Source organism: Cervus elaphus, chromosome 12 (assembly GCF_910594005.1).
Source record: "Cervus elaphus chromosome 12, mCerEla1.1, whole genome shotgun sequence".
NCBI classification, from domain to species: domain Eukaryota; kingdom Metazoa; phylum Chordata; class Mammalia; order Artiodactyla; family Cervidae; genus Cervus; species Cervus elaphus.
Genome location: NC_057826.1, coordinates 58,089,099 through 58,106,760, shown reverse-complemented (window position 1 = coordinate 58,106,760; position 17,662 = coordinate 58,089,099). Strand labels below are relative to the sequence as shown.

Genomic DNA, 17,662 nt, shown 5'->3' with positions numbered 1-17,662 from the left:
TTTAGGAGAGCAGATGCTACCCTATTTGGCATGATTTGCCCTTGGATTCAGAAAATGTGCATTATAAGGTCAAATCACAGAGAAAGATGGATGTGATAGATCCTTTTACTGCGTTCCTCCTTCTTCAGGCCAACTCTGGGAGGTTAGAGCTGGAATTTACAATGAGGGGAGAACTTAGTTTCCCCTGTGCTCAAGATTCTCTAGGAAGAGTCTGCCCTCTGTATACACAATGCATCAACATCATTGTTGACAATAGTATTGACTTCTGGCAAAATTAGTACTCAGACTGCCTTTCCCCTGGGAAAGTCTGAAAAGCCTGTTGCTGGCAATACGAAGTCCACCATGATGTTTAATGGTAAATACACTGCAAGCTGCTGACTTCCAAATCCATACCCAGACCTGGTCCTTGCACCGAACTTCAGGCTCTGAACTCCAAGTGCCTGATGTCCTTCTCTTCCTGGACGTCCCCCAAATTTGGCCAGTCTAAAATCAAATTCATCACCTCTCTTACACCTGTATGCCCAAGACTGGGGATCTACCAGTAATTCATGGATGAGTCACTGATAAATATTTGAGTTCGCTCTCCTCTTCCTTCTGAGTGCCAAGATTCTGGTCCAACAGCCTCAGCCTCTCTGGGCTGTACAACCACCAGCCTCCCTGCTTCCAGACTGTCCTCCTCTGATTTCCAGGAGATCCACTGAAACTGCAATGGAAATGCAAATTCAATCTTGTTCCCGCCTCTCGCCCATCCCATCTGAAAGTCTAAAACCCTTTAATTCTTTAATTGCCCAACATAGATTAGCAAACTTCGATTTGCCTATGAATCACCTTGAGAGCTTCTTTAAAATGCAGATCTGAGCTCCTCTAAAGGCTGGTCAATCCAGAATCTGCTAGGTGAAGCCTAAGGATGAACATTCTTAACATTCTCAGTGTCCAGGGATTCTGATGGGAGGGTATCCACCCTGAGACTGTGCGATCCAGGGAAGGAACCCAAGCTCCTCATTCACTTTACCAGGCCCTTCATGCGCCACCCCCCACCCCCCACTTCTTAGGTGAGGTCACAGCCACCTCCTTGCCTCACCCACTCTCTCCCCACACACCCTGCTCTTCCCGGTTCTTCTCTTTGACCTTTGCTGTATCTTGCCTGGCTCCAGGAACGTCCTCTCTGAATGACTTCTTTCTTCAATGAGATAATAAAACTGAGTCCCCTTAAAATCAAGTTTCCCTGCTAAATTTACAATTAACCTCTCTACTCAAAAAAAGTTTTTTTTTCCTACTCAAAACTTTATTCCCTTTCTTGTTCTGAACCTGTTCCCCTCAGGATTGAGGAGCATCAAAGAAAAGGGGGGATCAAAATGGAGCAGGATGCTATGGGGCCGTCCTGGATAAAAAACCTCTCCATGTTCCCCATTTTTTATTTACAGAAAAAGACTTTATAATTTCGTAGGCTTTCCTGGAGTTTCAAAGAGCAGACATAAGCAGTTACTAATTAGGGAAGGGGGGAATGCAGAAACAAAGGAAAAGCAGTCAAGCAAGAAAAGCAATGGTATTTTAAACACCAGTTCAGTGATAAAACAGAATCCTAGTTCCTCCTCAAGGGGTAAACAGAACAACCTGGCACATATCTTTGACTTGTTTTGCAGAAACTAAGACCCCCATCCCAGTGGAGGGTGGTGACTACATGCTGGCCAAAAGCACGTAGACTCCAGACACGTTGGAAATGGAAGGTCGATGATTAAAATTTCCAACCCATCACTGCGCTGCCTCACCACCAGCCAATCAGAAGAAAGTCATGCAGTCTGCAACACCTGGGAGCCAGAGGTCTGTTCTCACAAGCGACTCTACCACTAATTTCTGTCACCTTGGGCAGCCCCGTGTACCTCTCTGAACCTGAGGTTTTTGGTGTGTAAAAAATGAATAAGAATACTTGTCTGGTCTACCACACTCCTTCCTCTAAATACTCAGAGGTGTTTCTACAGAGTTATGACTGTGTCTGGGTGAGGTGTGCATGCGTACGCGTGCACACACACAGCACGCACACACACACACTCATAGTCACTCCCTCTCCATGATGTTCATTGACCCAAATGCAACTGAGCAAAGCCCCAGTCTTCCCACGACCCTCCATGCCACCATGACGGCACCCGTGAATGTCCAGGCTGATGAGCTCAAGAGCATCAACAATGCTGAAAAGAAAGGCAAACACCAGGTTCATTTAAGGCCAGGCTCTGCAGTCATTGCCTGGTTTCTGCAATGATGAAGCATGGTTACACTGGAAATTTTGAAATCATTGTTGGTTACAGAGCTGGGAACATTTTTATGAACCTCACTGGCACATTAAACAAGTGTAGGTAGAGCCCCAGATTTGATATGCAACTCAAAGATAGAGAACAATGGCAGGGAAAATGAGTGGGACCCTTCCGGATACATAAGCCCTTGTGTCCCCTGTTTCTTGTTTGTAGGAAACAGGTTTTGGCCTCCTAGACCTCCTCCTTCCAAAGGGCAGATCCAAACAATTGCTAATCAGGGAAAGGAGAGAAGGCAGAAACAAAGAAAGAGCAGTCGAAAAAAAAAAAAAATGCAGTAAAATAGAGTAGAGTTCTAGTTCCTCCTCTAGGAATGTATGCAAAACCAAGAACATATCTCTGAGTTCTTCTACAGGAACTAAGGCCCCCCTCCCAGGTGGAGGATGGTAACTTTAGGCTGAAGCACAAGAGTCCTGGAACATCACCCTGTTACCTCACCACCAACCAGTCAGAGGACGGTCTCACACCCTGCATCCCTCCCCCCAAACTTTATCTATAAAAACGTCTCCCTGAAACCGTCAGGGAGGTCAGCATCGTTGAGCACAAGCCACCTGTTCTCCTTGCTTTGCCCTGCAGTAAACCTTTCTCTGCTCCAAACTCCGACTGTTTGTTTGGCCTCACTCTGTGTCAGTCACATGCATGTGCGTTTGGTAACAGCAGGACCATCTGCCCCAGCCTTTTGGGTTCACTGTAGTAGTGATGACCTCAGCTGGCATCACAGATAAAAACACACAGGCGGGAAAACCCTGGGAATCTTCTTCTAGAGATGTAACACACACATACAAATCAAATGTCACAATGGGCCAGAGGGATGGAGAGAGAGAGGAGAGCAAAGCCTGGGTCAGTTATCTGACTCCTGCAGCTTTGAGTCTCAGCTGGAGCCCTGGACAAGACGGAGCTCAATCACTTGGCATCCTCATGAGTATCTAGACTGGAGATTGACCTTCTAGGACAGGTCAGGCAATTGGTATTAGTAGAAGTTCTCACTGAGGAGTGTCCCGGAGCCATTAGCATGCACTAAGGAAGGATGCTGCCTCCAGGGAGCCTCCCAGCAGAACCTGGGCTTGCTTTAGTGCAAGAATGAGGGACTGCAGGCCCTAGAGCCAGGGTGCTCACCTTGGACATCTACGGTACCTACTTGATCTTTTGCCTGCTTGCATGTAGGGCTAGAGGGTGCTATAAGCTGGTAGGGGCCAGAGAACATAGGCTTTACTTTCGGAATAGTTAGAACTCTTAGGCAGAAATGAGATTTGAAACTGGACTACTCCTCCCCTGCCCCCATTTTATTAACAGCGATGATTTATGACACCCCTACTCTGTCTGACAGCATCTTAGATACTAGACTTGTGTAGTCTTCTCACAGGGTTGAAAATAAGGCCAAGAGCTCATGCAATTCTCAGAACCCAAAGCAGAACTGAAGTTACTGACTCCCCCAGTGCCCCGCCCCTCATCCCGGGGCCTTACCCACAGCATTCTCAGTAAACACCAGTTGGAGGGACCATCTGTGGTCAAAAGCATTTGAGAATGTCCCCTTTGCTGTGTCCCCTTTGGTTTCAGGATGCTGTGAGCTGAAAGACACAGTACACTCATGAACACGGAAGGAAAAAACCCAAAGCAACAGCTGAATAACACCAGGGATGGAGAACCGTGTCTCTGGGTGGTCCAGGCCTTCCCCTCAAGATCCCGATCTGATTGCAGCAGTTCCAAGCTCACGTCTTCCTGTGCTAGTGTCAAGAGACAGAAGAGACAAGTACAGTCTTGTGTTTTGCTTTGAGAGGGAGGAACAACTTCCTGGGAGTCCAAAAGCCCGATTTGCCTGTGGGCAGGGCTGTACTTCAAGCTCCTGCTTAAAAAGGCAAACACCGCCCCTCCAGGGATGGTTCAAACCAACCGGCCTTCAGGACTGGGAGGAGCCCACAAAGTAAACAGGTATTTAACCAAAACACTCCAGGTTATCCGAACAGTAAAGTGGGGGCCAGGATGAGTATTAAGTGGGAAATCAATAGCATCTTCCAAACCTTTCTTGGTGAGCCACATTGCGCATATATTTAAGGTTCTCAAACACATTTCTTTCTTAGATCAAGAAACTCGCTTTCTTTGAACCCAATGCTTTCCCAAACTTGTTTTTCCTGAGAATTCTTATTCATTTCTTACAGGCCCTCTGAGAAAAAATTTGGACCCCACCTTGCTGTTTGTCCTCAGTTAAACAACTGTCCTGAGTGCTCTGAGAACAGCCCTGGGGCCAGACAGCACTTCATGCAAGGAGTAAAGCTCAGTAATTCGAAGGGGAGAGATTCCTTTGGCCTAATTAACAGGAAACAAAGGCATGCATTTTTTATCTTTGGTGGGCTCCTTTTCTTTTTGGCTACTCCAAATTAATAGGTTTAAAACATTACTTTTAGTTGAATTTCTTTCCACTAAACTTGCCACCAGAAAGGGAGAAAATGATGGCTTTTAATAATGGCTATAAAGGGACAGATGGTTAGGTCAAGCGAGGACTGCGGCTGCACCGGCAAAGCCTGCAAGGACTCATTCCTTAGTCCTTCTTATGGCTGGCAGCTCTCACTAGGTGCTCCCCTCCTCCCTAACCCTCCTGTCTTCCCATCCCCGCTTCTCCTTGGTGCCTCTTCCCCTGTCAGAAATTTCTCATGAGTTTTCAAAAAGGAGACCTTGAGGTTTCTTTGTCACTGATATTTGAGTGAACGTAGAAACCCCACCACAGACCTCTGCTTGGGAGAACAGCCGGACCCAGCCTCCTCGCGGTTGTTCAGAACCACAGAGAAGGGGCAGGGACCGGGAAGGCCACTCTTCACAATGGGGATAACCATAACCGAGGCTCAGGCTGATGTCACAGACAGAACCATTGTTCTCTTTCCCACTCATCCTGTGGGCCCGACTTGTTCCCATTATTGGACATGGGTTTTAAGATGCAGAGCCATCATGCTGGGTGTGCGAGGGAAGGACAGGTATCCTCAGCCGCCTCTGCTGGCTTGCTCAGGCAAGGCGTCCCACCCGCTGACAAGTCGAGGCCTCCGGGCTAGTGTCTCCAGGGAAAGATTGGGCAGGAGGGGTCCATCTTGCTAGGAGGACCGAGAGGAGCTCAGCTCATTCTACCTGGTTCAGCCAGATAACGAGAACAAGGCAACCAACAAGTAATGTCCACAAAACTGAGATTCTGGGGACGCAGGATTGGGGCAGGTCTAGGGTAGCCCTTGCACAGGCTTTTGCGATCTTCCTTCTCTGTGGCTTCAGTGGCTGCCTGGTCAAACCTTCCCACTCTGGACTCTTGCTTCCTTGATCACTTTGTCTCCTGTTTCTTTGACTCTGTCTTAAACGTGTCTCGCATCTGTCCACTTCTCTCTGTTTCTACGGCCTCTGCCAGTGTTCAGTCCCCATCGTCTCCTGCCTGGACAAGGTCAGCCACGCTGCCACCCTTCACTGCACAACCAGACTGACCTTAAAATGTCACTCATCTGCTCGGAACCCTTGGGTGGGCTGTCACTGGTCAAAGGCCAGATTTCGCAATCTTCACAGTGACTAACAGGCCCTGATGTTCTGTGGCCCCTGCCCCTCGTCTGCTGGCCCCTGTTCCCTGAGGTCGGTCCTGCCGGCTGCCGCTCAGTTTTGAGCGGGGCTGGCTTCATGGGTCGGTGACCAGTGCAGCCCTGCAGGGTCCTGCCCTCTGAAAGGGGGCCTCTGCCTGGGGTCTAATGCTCTGTGATTACCATCTTGCAGTTCTTAGTAATTATCTTTTTTGCAGGGGCCATGTTTTATAGTTTGTGGGATCTCAGTCCCTGATTAGGAATTGAACCTGGGCTACGATAGTGAAAGCCTGGAACCCTAACCACTAGGTGACAAGGGAACTCCCAGTAATTATCTTAGAATTTGTTTTACAAGTGAAGTTAGATGGGACAACGGAGCACACCATCTGCACTGGGCTTAGAGCCTCAGTTCTCCTCTGGTCCTGCCGCCTCCCCGCTCCCTGGACCCCCGTCCCACCTGCCCTCCCCTTCCTGCCTATGGCCACAGCCTCCCTCTGCCAGGAGCTGTGATCAGGCACACTGGCAAGCCCACATTCTGCTGGTGCCCTTCACCCTGGGCAGAGCTGTAGGGGGGGTTGGAGACAGACACCTGATGTGACGTCATTTCCGCCCAGGCTGGCAGCCCCACAGCTCTTGAAATCACTGGATCCAGGTGTCCATCGTGTCCTGGGACAGAGGTTGCAGTTCTTTGGGGAGCCCCCCCGTCTGTTGTGGGTGGGGGAGGGGAGACTGCCCTACCCCTGGCTGGGGGCCTGCATTTTTGTCTGTACTGGGTTTAGCAGATTACACAGTCAACTCGGCCTCTGAGATTCTCTGGGCCACTGCCCAGACCGCGCTTTCAATGGGTGGTTCTTTCTCATCCTTCAGGTCTCAGCTCACAGCTCACCTCCTCAGGTCATCCTGCCCTGCTCCTCCTGTCCCAAGGAGATCACACCTGTTGTCCTCTGCTGTCTTCACATCACACTTGAAGAAACTGCTTGAGACACAGAGCTTACACATTTCTTCGTGTAATCCATGCATGCCTTTAAATCATTCATTCACACAGAGGGGACTCCAGGGAGGCAAGGTGAGTGGGAAAATGTTCATGGCTCTGAGCTGACTGATGGGCCTGATTTCCCTCCCCAGCCTCTTACTTGCCATTGCCTCTTCTGCATTCTCTGACTCCTCGCATGGACATAAGGAAGGTTCTGGCAATCACTTATCTCAAGGGAAAAAAAGAGTGATTCCCTTTCTCTGTTTCTGTTCAGTCACCCTCTCTTCACCTGGGAAGAAAGCTGGAAGGACTTGAGAAAATGTTCTAAGAAGTCCTTTGTTTTAAAAAGAGCAGAACATTGCTGCTCAATATTTCCCCCAATTTTCACTTATTAAAAATCTGACCCCAGCTCCTCTTGAGTTCAATATGGACAATGGAAAGGCTTGGAGTCATCCTAGAATCCAGCATGCATCAAGCAGGAGGTCCTTTTGGAGCACGTCAGGGTGTAGCCTGGGCACTGATTAACCAGGAAGTCACTGGCCCTAGTGCATAAGCAGGACGTGGAAGCCCCCTACTGCATGAGTTGATGCCTGCTTATTTGGTGTTATGAACCAAATGTCTGTGTTTTCCCAAAATTTATGTGTTGAGGCCCTAACTTCATATGTGATGGTATTTGGAGATAGGACCTTTGGGAGGTAATTAGGGCTAGATGAGGACACGAGGGGGCTTCCCAGGTGGCACTAGTGGTAAAGAACACGCCTACCACTGCAAGAGACAGAAGATGCCAGTTCAACCCCTAGGTTCAATTCCTGGGTCAGGAAGATCCCTTGGGGGAGGGCATGGCAACCCACTCCAGTATTCTGGCCTGGAGAATCCCCATGGACAGAGGAACCTGGTGGGCTACAGTCCATGGGGTCACAAAGGGTTGGACATGACTGAAGTGACTTAGTAGGCATGTGCTAGGACATGAAGGTGAAGGTGGGGCCTTGGTCTGAGGAAATTAGTGCTCTTATAAGAAAAGACACTGGAGGAAATTCCCTGGTGGTCCAGTGGTTAGGACTCAGTGCTTCCACTGCCACAGCCCTGGTTCAGCCCCTGGCTGGGGTTGAGGGTGGGGGAAGACCCTGGAGGATTCCCTCCCTCTTCCTCCTTCTCTCCCTCAGTTCCTCCCTCTGTTGTGTGTGTGTGTGTGTGTGTGTGTGTGTGTGTGTACAAGAAGGTGGCTTTCTGCAAGCCTGGAAGAGTACCCTTTCCAGAGTCCCCCTCCAAGCACTGACTTGGCCAGCACTATGATATTGGACTTCTCAGTGCTCCAGAACTGTGAGAAAATTAATTTCTGTTCTTAGACCTCCCAGTTTACAGGATTTTGTGAGGTCAGCCTGAACAGACTAAGGCTGTTGGGTATCAGAGAGGTGCCGTGGAGTGGTGGGACGAGGGTACATGGGAACTTGGGGCAGTGGCTAGTCACCATTTGGTACAGAAATATTTCAGTCTATTTAACAATTGGAACAAGTAGACTGTGATGACCCAGTACTGCTCATGGAGAGGTAGACAATGTACAAAATAAGCAAAATAAACAGTGTGTCAATGGTTTTATGTGCTGTGAAGAAAAAAAAAAGGCAGAGGAGAGGGTTAGGAGGCACCATGGAAGAGGAGTAAAGAGAAGGAAGCAGCATGTTCCCTCCATTGAAGGGCACTTTTCAGAAGTTACACGCTACACTTAAAGCCTGTTGCTCAAAACTTAGTCACTCGGCCACACCTGGCTGCATGAGAAGATGAGAAATACAGGAGTCATTCTGAAAAGCCATGTGCTCAGCTGTTGTAGGAAGTGAGGTTCCAGGACTGGAGATGCAGAGACTGGATATCGGGGAACAACCAGCCATAGCATGGGAAAAACATGATTGTGTGGGAAGATAATTTTCACAGATGTGTCAGGAGAACACTCTCCCTGGGTCTCCCACATTTGTGGGTGTCCCATAAGCAGAGGCACCAGCTGCCTTCTTTCTGGACTCTCTTCACAAGGATATTTGTAGAGCGAATAGTCTTAGAGAGAGACTGTGTCTCCCCACAGAACAAAGTACAGGAGTGTTGAGTGTCCAGTGCAGAGGAAGTCAGGACCTAGGGACCATCATAAAATACTTGGGTTCCCTGACCTCAAAGTTCCTCCCCTGTAACGCAACCCACTGCAGGCTCAGGAACCCCCTGGCCCTCTTTACACTGACCTATGGGAGGAACTGGGGGTCAGGAAACCCCCATTAAGATGTGTATTTATTTAGTCATTCTCACAAATAGAAGGAAAGTGGTAGCTTTATAATAAAGAATCTGGCTGATACCACCTTTACAAGTGGATCAAATGACACAACCAGTAATGGGACAACTTGACATCGTGTTCAGTTCAGTTCAGCCACTCAGTCGTGTCTGACTCTTTGCAACCCCATGGACTGCAGCACGCCAGGCTTCCCTGTCCATCACCAACTCCCAGAGCTTGCTCAAACTCATGTCTATTGAGTTGGTGATGCCATTCAACCATCTCATCCAACCATCTCATCCTCAGTCCTTCCTTCCAATGAATATCCAGGACTGATTTTCTTTAGGATTGACTGGTTGGATCTCCTTGCAGTCCAAGGGACTCTCAAGAGTCTTCTCCAACACCACAGTTCAAAAGTGTGTCCTTAATGTAACACCCTGAGAAGAACAAAACCCACAGCTTCTTTTCTTTTGAAAAAACATAGCTTGATTCTAGTCATGAGGAAAAACCAATCCAAATCAAGGAATATGCCATAAAAATATCAGCATCATGAAATACAGAAAAGGGTGGGAGAATTCTTCTCAACCACAGGGGGTAGTTCACCATGGACTGGTGATAAAGACCCTGGCTCGTTGTGAAGGAGCAGAGGCTGGAGCGATTGAAAGGCATTGCATCAGGGTTTCCGTTTAATGCCTCAGCCATCAATGACTCCTCGGAGGCTGCTTCAGCTACCTGTTCCAACGCGTCCTGGGAGTTGCTGGGCAAATATATGGACAGCATTTCAGTCCTAAACCTGCAGGGTCCCCCCACCTACAGGGCCTCCTGCTCTCTATAGGCAATGGTTTCAGCCTCTCTTTCAAACCCAGCCTCAGCAGGGACCACTGAGTCACCCAAACCTCATATCTGGCTTTCGGGAAACAGCCACCAGCCTAGAAATGTGTCACTATGAGAAGGAAGGAAAGGGAAAGATAACTGAAGGCCTGGGGTCCAGGCAGCCTCTCCCCTCTCTCTCTCCAGAAAACAGAGGGCTCCCCTTTCCTCACTCAGATCCTTTCTCACTCTTATTCTCTGTTCAGGAGAACTTGAGTCTGTGGCTAATCCTTGAGATCCAGAATGAGTCAGACATGGGTTTGGAGTCTGGACTCTCCATCTACCAAAGGAGAATCATAATGCACCTTCCTCCCGGGAGTGAGGGTCCATGGGATAACTCACAGTGGGGTATGAGAGAGTCGGAGGTGAGGGTCCACTGTTTTCCCCAGGAACATCTGGACAAGGTCAGAGGTGGATGGCTCCATCCCTGGTGCCTCTCGGACCACTCTGGGAGGTTTCCAGCCACACGGCAGGAGAGATGGGCCTCCAAATGCCCTGGGATGCTGCGATGGCAGTGGAGGGAGGGTGCAGGCTGAGGGAGGGGGGCTGGGGCTCCACTCGAATAAACTGCACACCTAAGATCAGTCCAGGTGGAAGACTCTGGGAATTTCCTACCACCTTCACTGCAGGTGTCCTATTTATAAAGCTGAGTCACAGCAGCCGCTGTTTCACAGTCACTCAACATGTGGAGACAGGAAATGAGGGGCACACCCAGAAACAGGGCCTCACCCACCCACAGGCAGGGGACACCCTGAGTCCAGCCTGGCTGTCCCGCTCTTAAAAGCACCTTGACAGGCTCTGGGCATTTGTGTTTCTGGACCAGCTTTCTTTCTCTCATCGCATTGACCCCCTTTCTGGCTTCTTTGCTCCAATGTAGCCTGCTCTGTTTCAGGGTTATAAACTTCCATAGAAAGTCTGGCATCTTCACGGCTGGCTTAAAAGCAGTGCCAGGCCCTTCTGGGGGATGGGGGGCCCTCCATCTCCCTCTGAGACCCAAGGGATCAGGCATGTGAGCGGATCTAACAGTGCCTGTCTGCTTCTCCGCATGATCACATGGGCCCGAGTGCCTCTGCTCATCCCAGTCTCTGTGTGAAAAAAGCAAGTCCTCCCTAGGAGTGATTCCTTTAGTTCAGGGGTGTGGACGCCTGGGGTACAGACTTCATCAAAGGCAGCAAAGGAGCAAAAGGGAGCCGAGTTCAGGTAAGACCAGCAGCACTTGCCTGCCCATCAGCCTGTCCTGGGGAAGCCCCGGAAGGAGGGGCTGGAGGGGTACCCTCCTCACCTCCCCCACGTTTCAGCCACTCCACCAGCAACTGAAATCAGGGTCACCGATCACGGCTGTGAACAAGGCCTGGCCATCCTGACCCCAGCAATCCCGTCAAATGCTGGGCAAACATACTTCCCCGCCCCACAGGTGTGCAGACAAGTTTCCAAACCAAAGTAACCTTCATAGTCAGCCAGAGTTACTCATCAAACAGGCACACCATGCATGGTCAAAACATTCTTACCTCCTGACCCTCCCTCAATAAACTTCTGCTCAGGACCAAGTGTGGGAACCCCCAGCTCAGTGAGCCTAGTGTATCCAGCTCTGACTCCTGGGAGTTCTGGGGATGTGGGAGGTTCAGACTTGGGGGTTCTCAAGGCCCGAGGCTTTGGGAGTTAGGGTCCCAGCAGCACAGGTGACAAGGGCTGCATGGGCTGGACTGGGAGGGGCCCGGGTGCTCACACCCATCTCCCAGCTGCTCCAGCTCCTCCGCCATCCCCTCGTCGGGTGACCAAAGGACCCTAGGGTTTCTCTGGGTGGCCCAGCCGGATAGCGGGGCTGTGTCCTCCTGCTCTTCTTGACCTGAAGCTTCTCTTACTGTCCCTGAGACTTCTCCAGACAAACCCCTCACCCCATCAACGTCCCCTTCAAAAGTCTTTCCTTTTTCTCTGTCTTCTTCCTCCTCCTCTCCAAATCCCTCCCTCTCTTTGATAGCAACCCCTCTCTTCCCCTTTCCTGTTGCCAGAGAATGTTAAGCCACTCTTTCTCCCATCACAGTGGTCAGTGGCCTGACTACAAGTCTCTGAAGCCATGGAGACCCTGGATGTTCCCATCACAGAGGCCTGGCCCCTCCCTGGAGGAGGAAGCATTTTCCACTCCTTCCTCTGAGTCACACCCACAACCCTCACCACCCACCTACCATAGAGGTTAAATAGGGTGGCTGCTTCTTTACTGTAGCAGTGGAAACATAGAATGTCAACTTAGAGAAAAGAAAGGTTGAAACAAATGAGAACTGACAAGTTTCAGTAAGTTTGCCAGGCACAAATCACCTTGCACAAATTAACAGCATCTCTCCCCACCCACAGTAGCTGCTAGGAAATATTACTGAAAAGATACCATTCACCACAGCAACGGGAATTATAAAATACATAGGGGTTAACCAAGAATACACAAAACTTCTACACAAAACTTTTTTTTTTAATTCTAATAAAGGAAACAGAAAATGATCTAAATAAGAAGAGCATATTCCATGCTTTTGGGCTGTATGGCCTAATAGAGGATGACTTATCTTAGATGACTCTGTAAAGACCTAATTGAATTCATGATTAATCTATAAATTCAGCTGAATCTCACTCAAAGTTCCAGTTGGACTTCTTTTTGAGGGATAATAAATAACTTTCAAAAAGAAGGGCAAGCAGGGGACGTGGGTTTGATCTCTGGTCGGGGAACTAAGATTCAGCAAGCCTCGGAGCCAAAAAGATAGAAAGAGAGGGAAAAAGAAAGAAAAAAGCAAGGGGGCAGGCGGCAGAGCAGAGTAAGAGGCTGATGAAGGAGAAGAGAGATGAGGCCAGAGAAGATGTGGAGACCCATCCTGGAGGGATTCCACTGTGCATCTTTGGAAGGTCTTCGGCTTCCCTTCTGCTGTTAAATGATGTCTTCCTTCCACCTGAGGAGGCTCCACCTCCTTCCTAGGACCACAACCCCAAAGCACCGTGGAGAGCCTCAGGGACCTTGTCAGTTCTTACTGAATCCTCTCTCCCCAGGATGATCCGTCTCTTTACCTCTAAACCACCTGTTCACCAGCGTCTCCCAACTTTCCATCTCCAACCCAGACTTCCCTTTTAAGGTGCAACTGTTAACCGCTGCTATGTAGCCACTCAGTCGTGTCTGACTCTCTGTGACCCCAGGGACTGTAGCCCGCCGGGCTCCTCTGTCCACGGGATTTCCCAGGCAAGGATATTGGAGCCGGTAGCCATTTCCTTCTCTAGGGAAGCTTCCTGACCCAGGGATCGAACCCAAGTCTCCTGCATTACAGGCAGATTCTTTACTGCTGAGAGAGATTTCTCCCAAAAAAAAAAAAAACCCAAATCCCATGGGGGACTTGCCTCATGGTCCAGTGGTTAAGAGTTTGCCTTTCAATGCAGGCGGTGAAGGGTCAATCCCTGGTTGGAGAGCTAAAACCACCGCCCCCCACCTGGCCCCATGGCTGTAAAGGAAAACATGAAACAGAAACAATATCATAACAAATTCAGTAAAGACTTTTTAAATGGTTCTCATCAAAAAAATCTTAAGCAAAAAAAAAAAAATAAAAAATAAAAAAAAAAAAAAAAAAAAAAAGAAGGGCAAAGAAGAGAGACTTGCTCAAACACACTGCACATCCATACTGGTACAGCATGGCACCGGCTCAGTGACAGACAGACCAGTGGGACAGAATGGAAAACACTGCGATGTCCCCATGGATTGTGTTTGAACATGTACATATCAAGCTTCCCTGGGGGCTCAGACAGTAAAGAATCTGCCTGCAATGTGGGAGACCTGGGTTCGATCCCCAGGTTGGGAAGATCCCCTGGAGGAGGGCATGGCAACCCACTCCAATATTCTTGCCTGGAGAATCCCTATGGACAGAGGAGCCTGGCGGGCTACAGTCCATGGGGTCGCAAAAGAGTTGGACACAACTTAGTGACTAAAATCAACAACTGTCTAGCTTATGCTATAGTAGCAAACAAGTACCAATATCTTGATAATTGTTGAATCTAAAGTAGTGGGTAGAGCAGGTTTGACAATACTATCATCTCTGCTTTCATATGTTTGAAATTTTCCATATTAAAAGTTTTCTTATTTTAATCTCTATGGCTTAAAACAACAAAAATATGTTTCTTGATCCTACTATATGCCCATCATAGATCAGTCAGGTCTCTTCCCACTCTGTCTTCACTGAGAGGCACAGACGAGTGAGCACCTGCTGTCTGCTTACATGGCAGAGGAAAAGAGCCGTGTGGGGCCGTGTGATGGAACTTAAGGCTTTTGCCTGGAAGTCAAATATATCTCACTATTGATGTTTCATTGATAAAACAAGTCACACGGCCACACTTAACTTTTGTGACTCAGGAAAATATGACCCACCTATATGCTCAGTAGGAGACCTGGAAATATTTGGCGAACAGCATAAATGATTACCACGGCTCTGAAGACACGAGTCTAGAAATTAAAGGTCAAAACGTACTGTGATACACAACAGTTTTTATCGAAGAATTTCAACACCCCCTACCCAAATGCTCAGCTTTCTCACTTGTGATAAAACACTCAACGTTATACCAAGATTGGGAGATCCACAATGGCAGGGACAGTTTGTCTTTACCTTTCTAACCCAGAGCACCTGTTTTGTCTTTACCAGGTGCTAAATTCAGGTTCACTGAACTGAAGAGACCCTGGAGACAAGCAGTGTGAACTACCAGGCTTTCCCTTATGGAACCTATTTCTCGTCTCACTTCTTACTTTTACAGATTCAGTTTTATAAGATTTCCAGGCAGAACACGGGGGTGCTGCTGCTTTTCTAGGCCACTGGGGTGGTGGCTGCAGCCATGAAATGAAAAGATGCTTACTCTTTGGAAGGAAAGCAATGACAAACCTAGACAGTGTATTAAAAAGCAGAGACATCACTTTGCAAACAAAGGTCCACATAGTCAAAGCTATGGTTTTTTAGTCATGTACAGATGTGAGAGTTGGACCATAAAGAAGGCTGAACACCAAAGAATTGATGCTTTTGAACTATGGTGCTGGAGAAGACTCTTGAGGGACCCTTGGACAGCTAGAAGAACAAACCAGTCAATTCTAAATGAAATCAGTCCTGAATATCCATTGGTAGGACTGATGCTGAAGCTGAAGCTCCACTACTTTGGCTACCTGATGTGAGGAGCCGACTCATTGGAAAAGACCCTCATGCTGGGAAAGATTGAAGGCAGAAGAAAGGGACAACAGAGGATAAGATGGTTGGATGGCATCTCCGACTCATTGGGCATGAGTCTGAACAGACTCCAGGAGATAGTGAAGGACAGGGGAGCCTGGCGTGCTGCAGTCCATGGGGTCGCAAAGAGACACGACTAAGTGACAAAACACCACCACCATGGTTGATCTCCCTTGGTCAAGAGCCCTGAGCTTGAACTCACTTATGCCAGGGACTCCAGAAGGGAACCTTGGGATCATCCCACCCAAAGGCATGCATTTTACAGGTGAGAAAACTGAACCTCAGACAAAGTAACCTAAGTAAGGATTTCTATTTTCTGGAAGTGTCTATGGCCAGCAGTGTGCCCTGCAGTTTGCTGCGGTTTGCTTCAAAAGTGTTCGGATGGAACAGACCTAGGGAAACCCCTTCTCCCAATCTCCAGCCTCCCTCCAACTTCTTTTTCAGTCGGCGCAACCTTTAGAACCAATCACTCAGATATCCTCTGCCCCTGGAGCAGCCAACACCTTTTTTTGAGCTTAGCTCTTATTTCCACTCAACCATGAGCTCTCAGATTCGACAGAATTATTCCACAGAGGTGGAGGCCACAGTCAACCACCGAATCAACACGCATCTGTGGGATTCCCACACCTACCTTTTCCTGGGTGTCTGTTTCAACTGCGGTGATGTGATTCTCGAGGGCCTGGGCCACTTTTTCTGCGAACTGGCCAAGGAGAAGCGCGAGGTCCCTGAGCATCTCCTGAGGATGCAAAACCAGCACAGTGGCTGCACCATCTTCCAGGATGTGCAGAAGCTGTTTCCAAGACGAGTGGGGTAAAACTCTGGACGCTATGAAAGCCATCAAGCTCGTAGAGAAGAACCTGAACCAGGCCTTTTGGGTCTGCATGTCCTGGTCCTGACTGTGCGGACTCCCAGCTCTGGCTTCCTGGAGAGCAGCTGCCTAGATGAGCAGGTGAAACTTATCAAGCAGATGGGCAGCTGACTGACTAACCTCCCAGGCTGGCTGGCCCTCAGGTGGGGCTGGATGAGGACCTCTTTGAAAGGCTTGCCCCCAAGCATGACTAGGAGCCTCTGGAGCCCAGCAGCCTTTGAGGAACCCCTCTGCATCCCCCCTGGTATCAGGGTTTCTGCCTGAGGGTCTCTCTGTAGCCCCTGGGCAGCTTTTTAACCACCCTGGAGCCCTCTCCCAAGTCCTGGACTAAATGAAAACAATTTTTTAAAAAGTCTATGTGGCCTAAATCCCTTTGCCTTAGCATTCTTCAAAATGCTTGTGGCTGAACAGAATTTGCAACCCCGGTGTGGTCCTCTCTGTACACCATACTGTATCCAGCCATCCTGTAAATTGCCACATGTTCAGCAAAAGTAAAATTAACAGAGAGAGTTGTTTGTACACTGTAGGCAATTCTGCCTGCTATTCCACTCAGTGAAGGGATATGAATCCGCTGTTCCCAGTGGGCCTTGTTCCTGCCTCCTGCCTCCTTCTTATCGTGTAAGAACTGGCCAGGTTTGGTGAAGCTCTAGCGCAGTCCTAGATGCAGGTCAACCCTTCTCCCGGGGCTCCACTGAAGAGACAATATTCTGTCCCAACACCTTAGTGAGGAATGGTGTCATGGGGTCTAATGTGGCACTTCTGATTGCTTTCCAAGGGTCATCTGGCCCATCCTTCCAGCCTTTAGAACCTGAGCCTGGGTGTGCTGGCTCTGCGGTAATCACTGCCAGCACAGGGGACAGGCTGCCAGGAAAGAAGCCATGCAGATCAGCACGTGTGTTCAATGACCCCCCTCTTGCTGCGGCATCTTAAGGGCAGGGGAGTGTGGAGAGAAGGAAAACTTGAACAAACCTATACATCACTGGACTATAAAAATTCATTAAAATATCGAGGGATTTGAAGGTTTAATGACCCAGCAAAGATGGAAAATACAGTTAAATGCAGATCTCAGTCATTAAAAATGCGTTTTGCACGCCACATTTACCTCCCATGAAAATGGTGGGGGTGGGGGGAAGGAATACACTTAGGGTGAGATTGCCACAGCTCCCCGAGAGGGCGGGTCAGAAGGGGAGTCACACTTCTCACTGAGTGCCCAGTGGGGTCAAAGCTCTCGGGTGCTCGGGTGGTCTTCCCGTGGAGGCTGGTGGCTCTGTCACCATTTAAAGCAGCAGCCAATTCACCACTGCAGAGCCTTCCGAACTGTGCAAGACGCAGGACGCTCTCTCCTGAGAGAACTCCCCTCACAGGGAACGATGCCAGGAGGGTGCTGGCTTGGCAGAAGCATCAGGAAGTGAGGCAGCTGGAGAAATGTATGTGACAAGAGACAGGAGCAACTGGGAGCAACGTCCTAGACAGAACAAGTTAGCCTCCGACCACAGCATGTTTCTTTTTTCTGACCAGACCTTCCTTTTTGTGTTAGTTTGTTAGGGTTACTGTAACAAAGCACCAGAGACTGGGTGGCTTAACCAAAAGAACTTTATTTTCTCACTGTAACGGAGGCTAGAAATCG

General features: G+C 49.0%; 1 long non-coding RNA gene across 1 annotated transcript in view; it reads left to right on the top strand.

The window, feature by feature from the left end:
* The window catches only part of LOC122705614, a 33,252-nt gene extending 26,292 nt beyond the window's left edge, over window positions 1-6,960 (top strand). Inside the window, exons 2-4 of the long non-coding RNA XR_006344161.1 lie at window positions 1,644-1,821; window positions 3,864-4,235; window positions 6,716-6,960. This is a non-coding gene — a long non-coding RNA (uncharacterized LOC122705614). The remainder of the gene's footprint in view (window positions 1-1,643; window positions 1,822-3,863; window positions 4,236-6,715) is intronic.
* The last annotated feature ends 10,702 nt before the right edge of the window (window positions 6,961-17,662 follow it).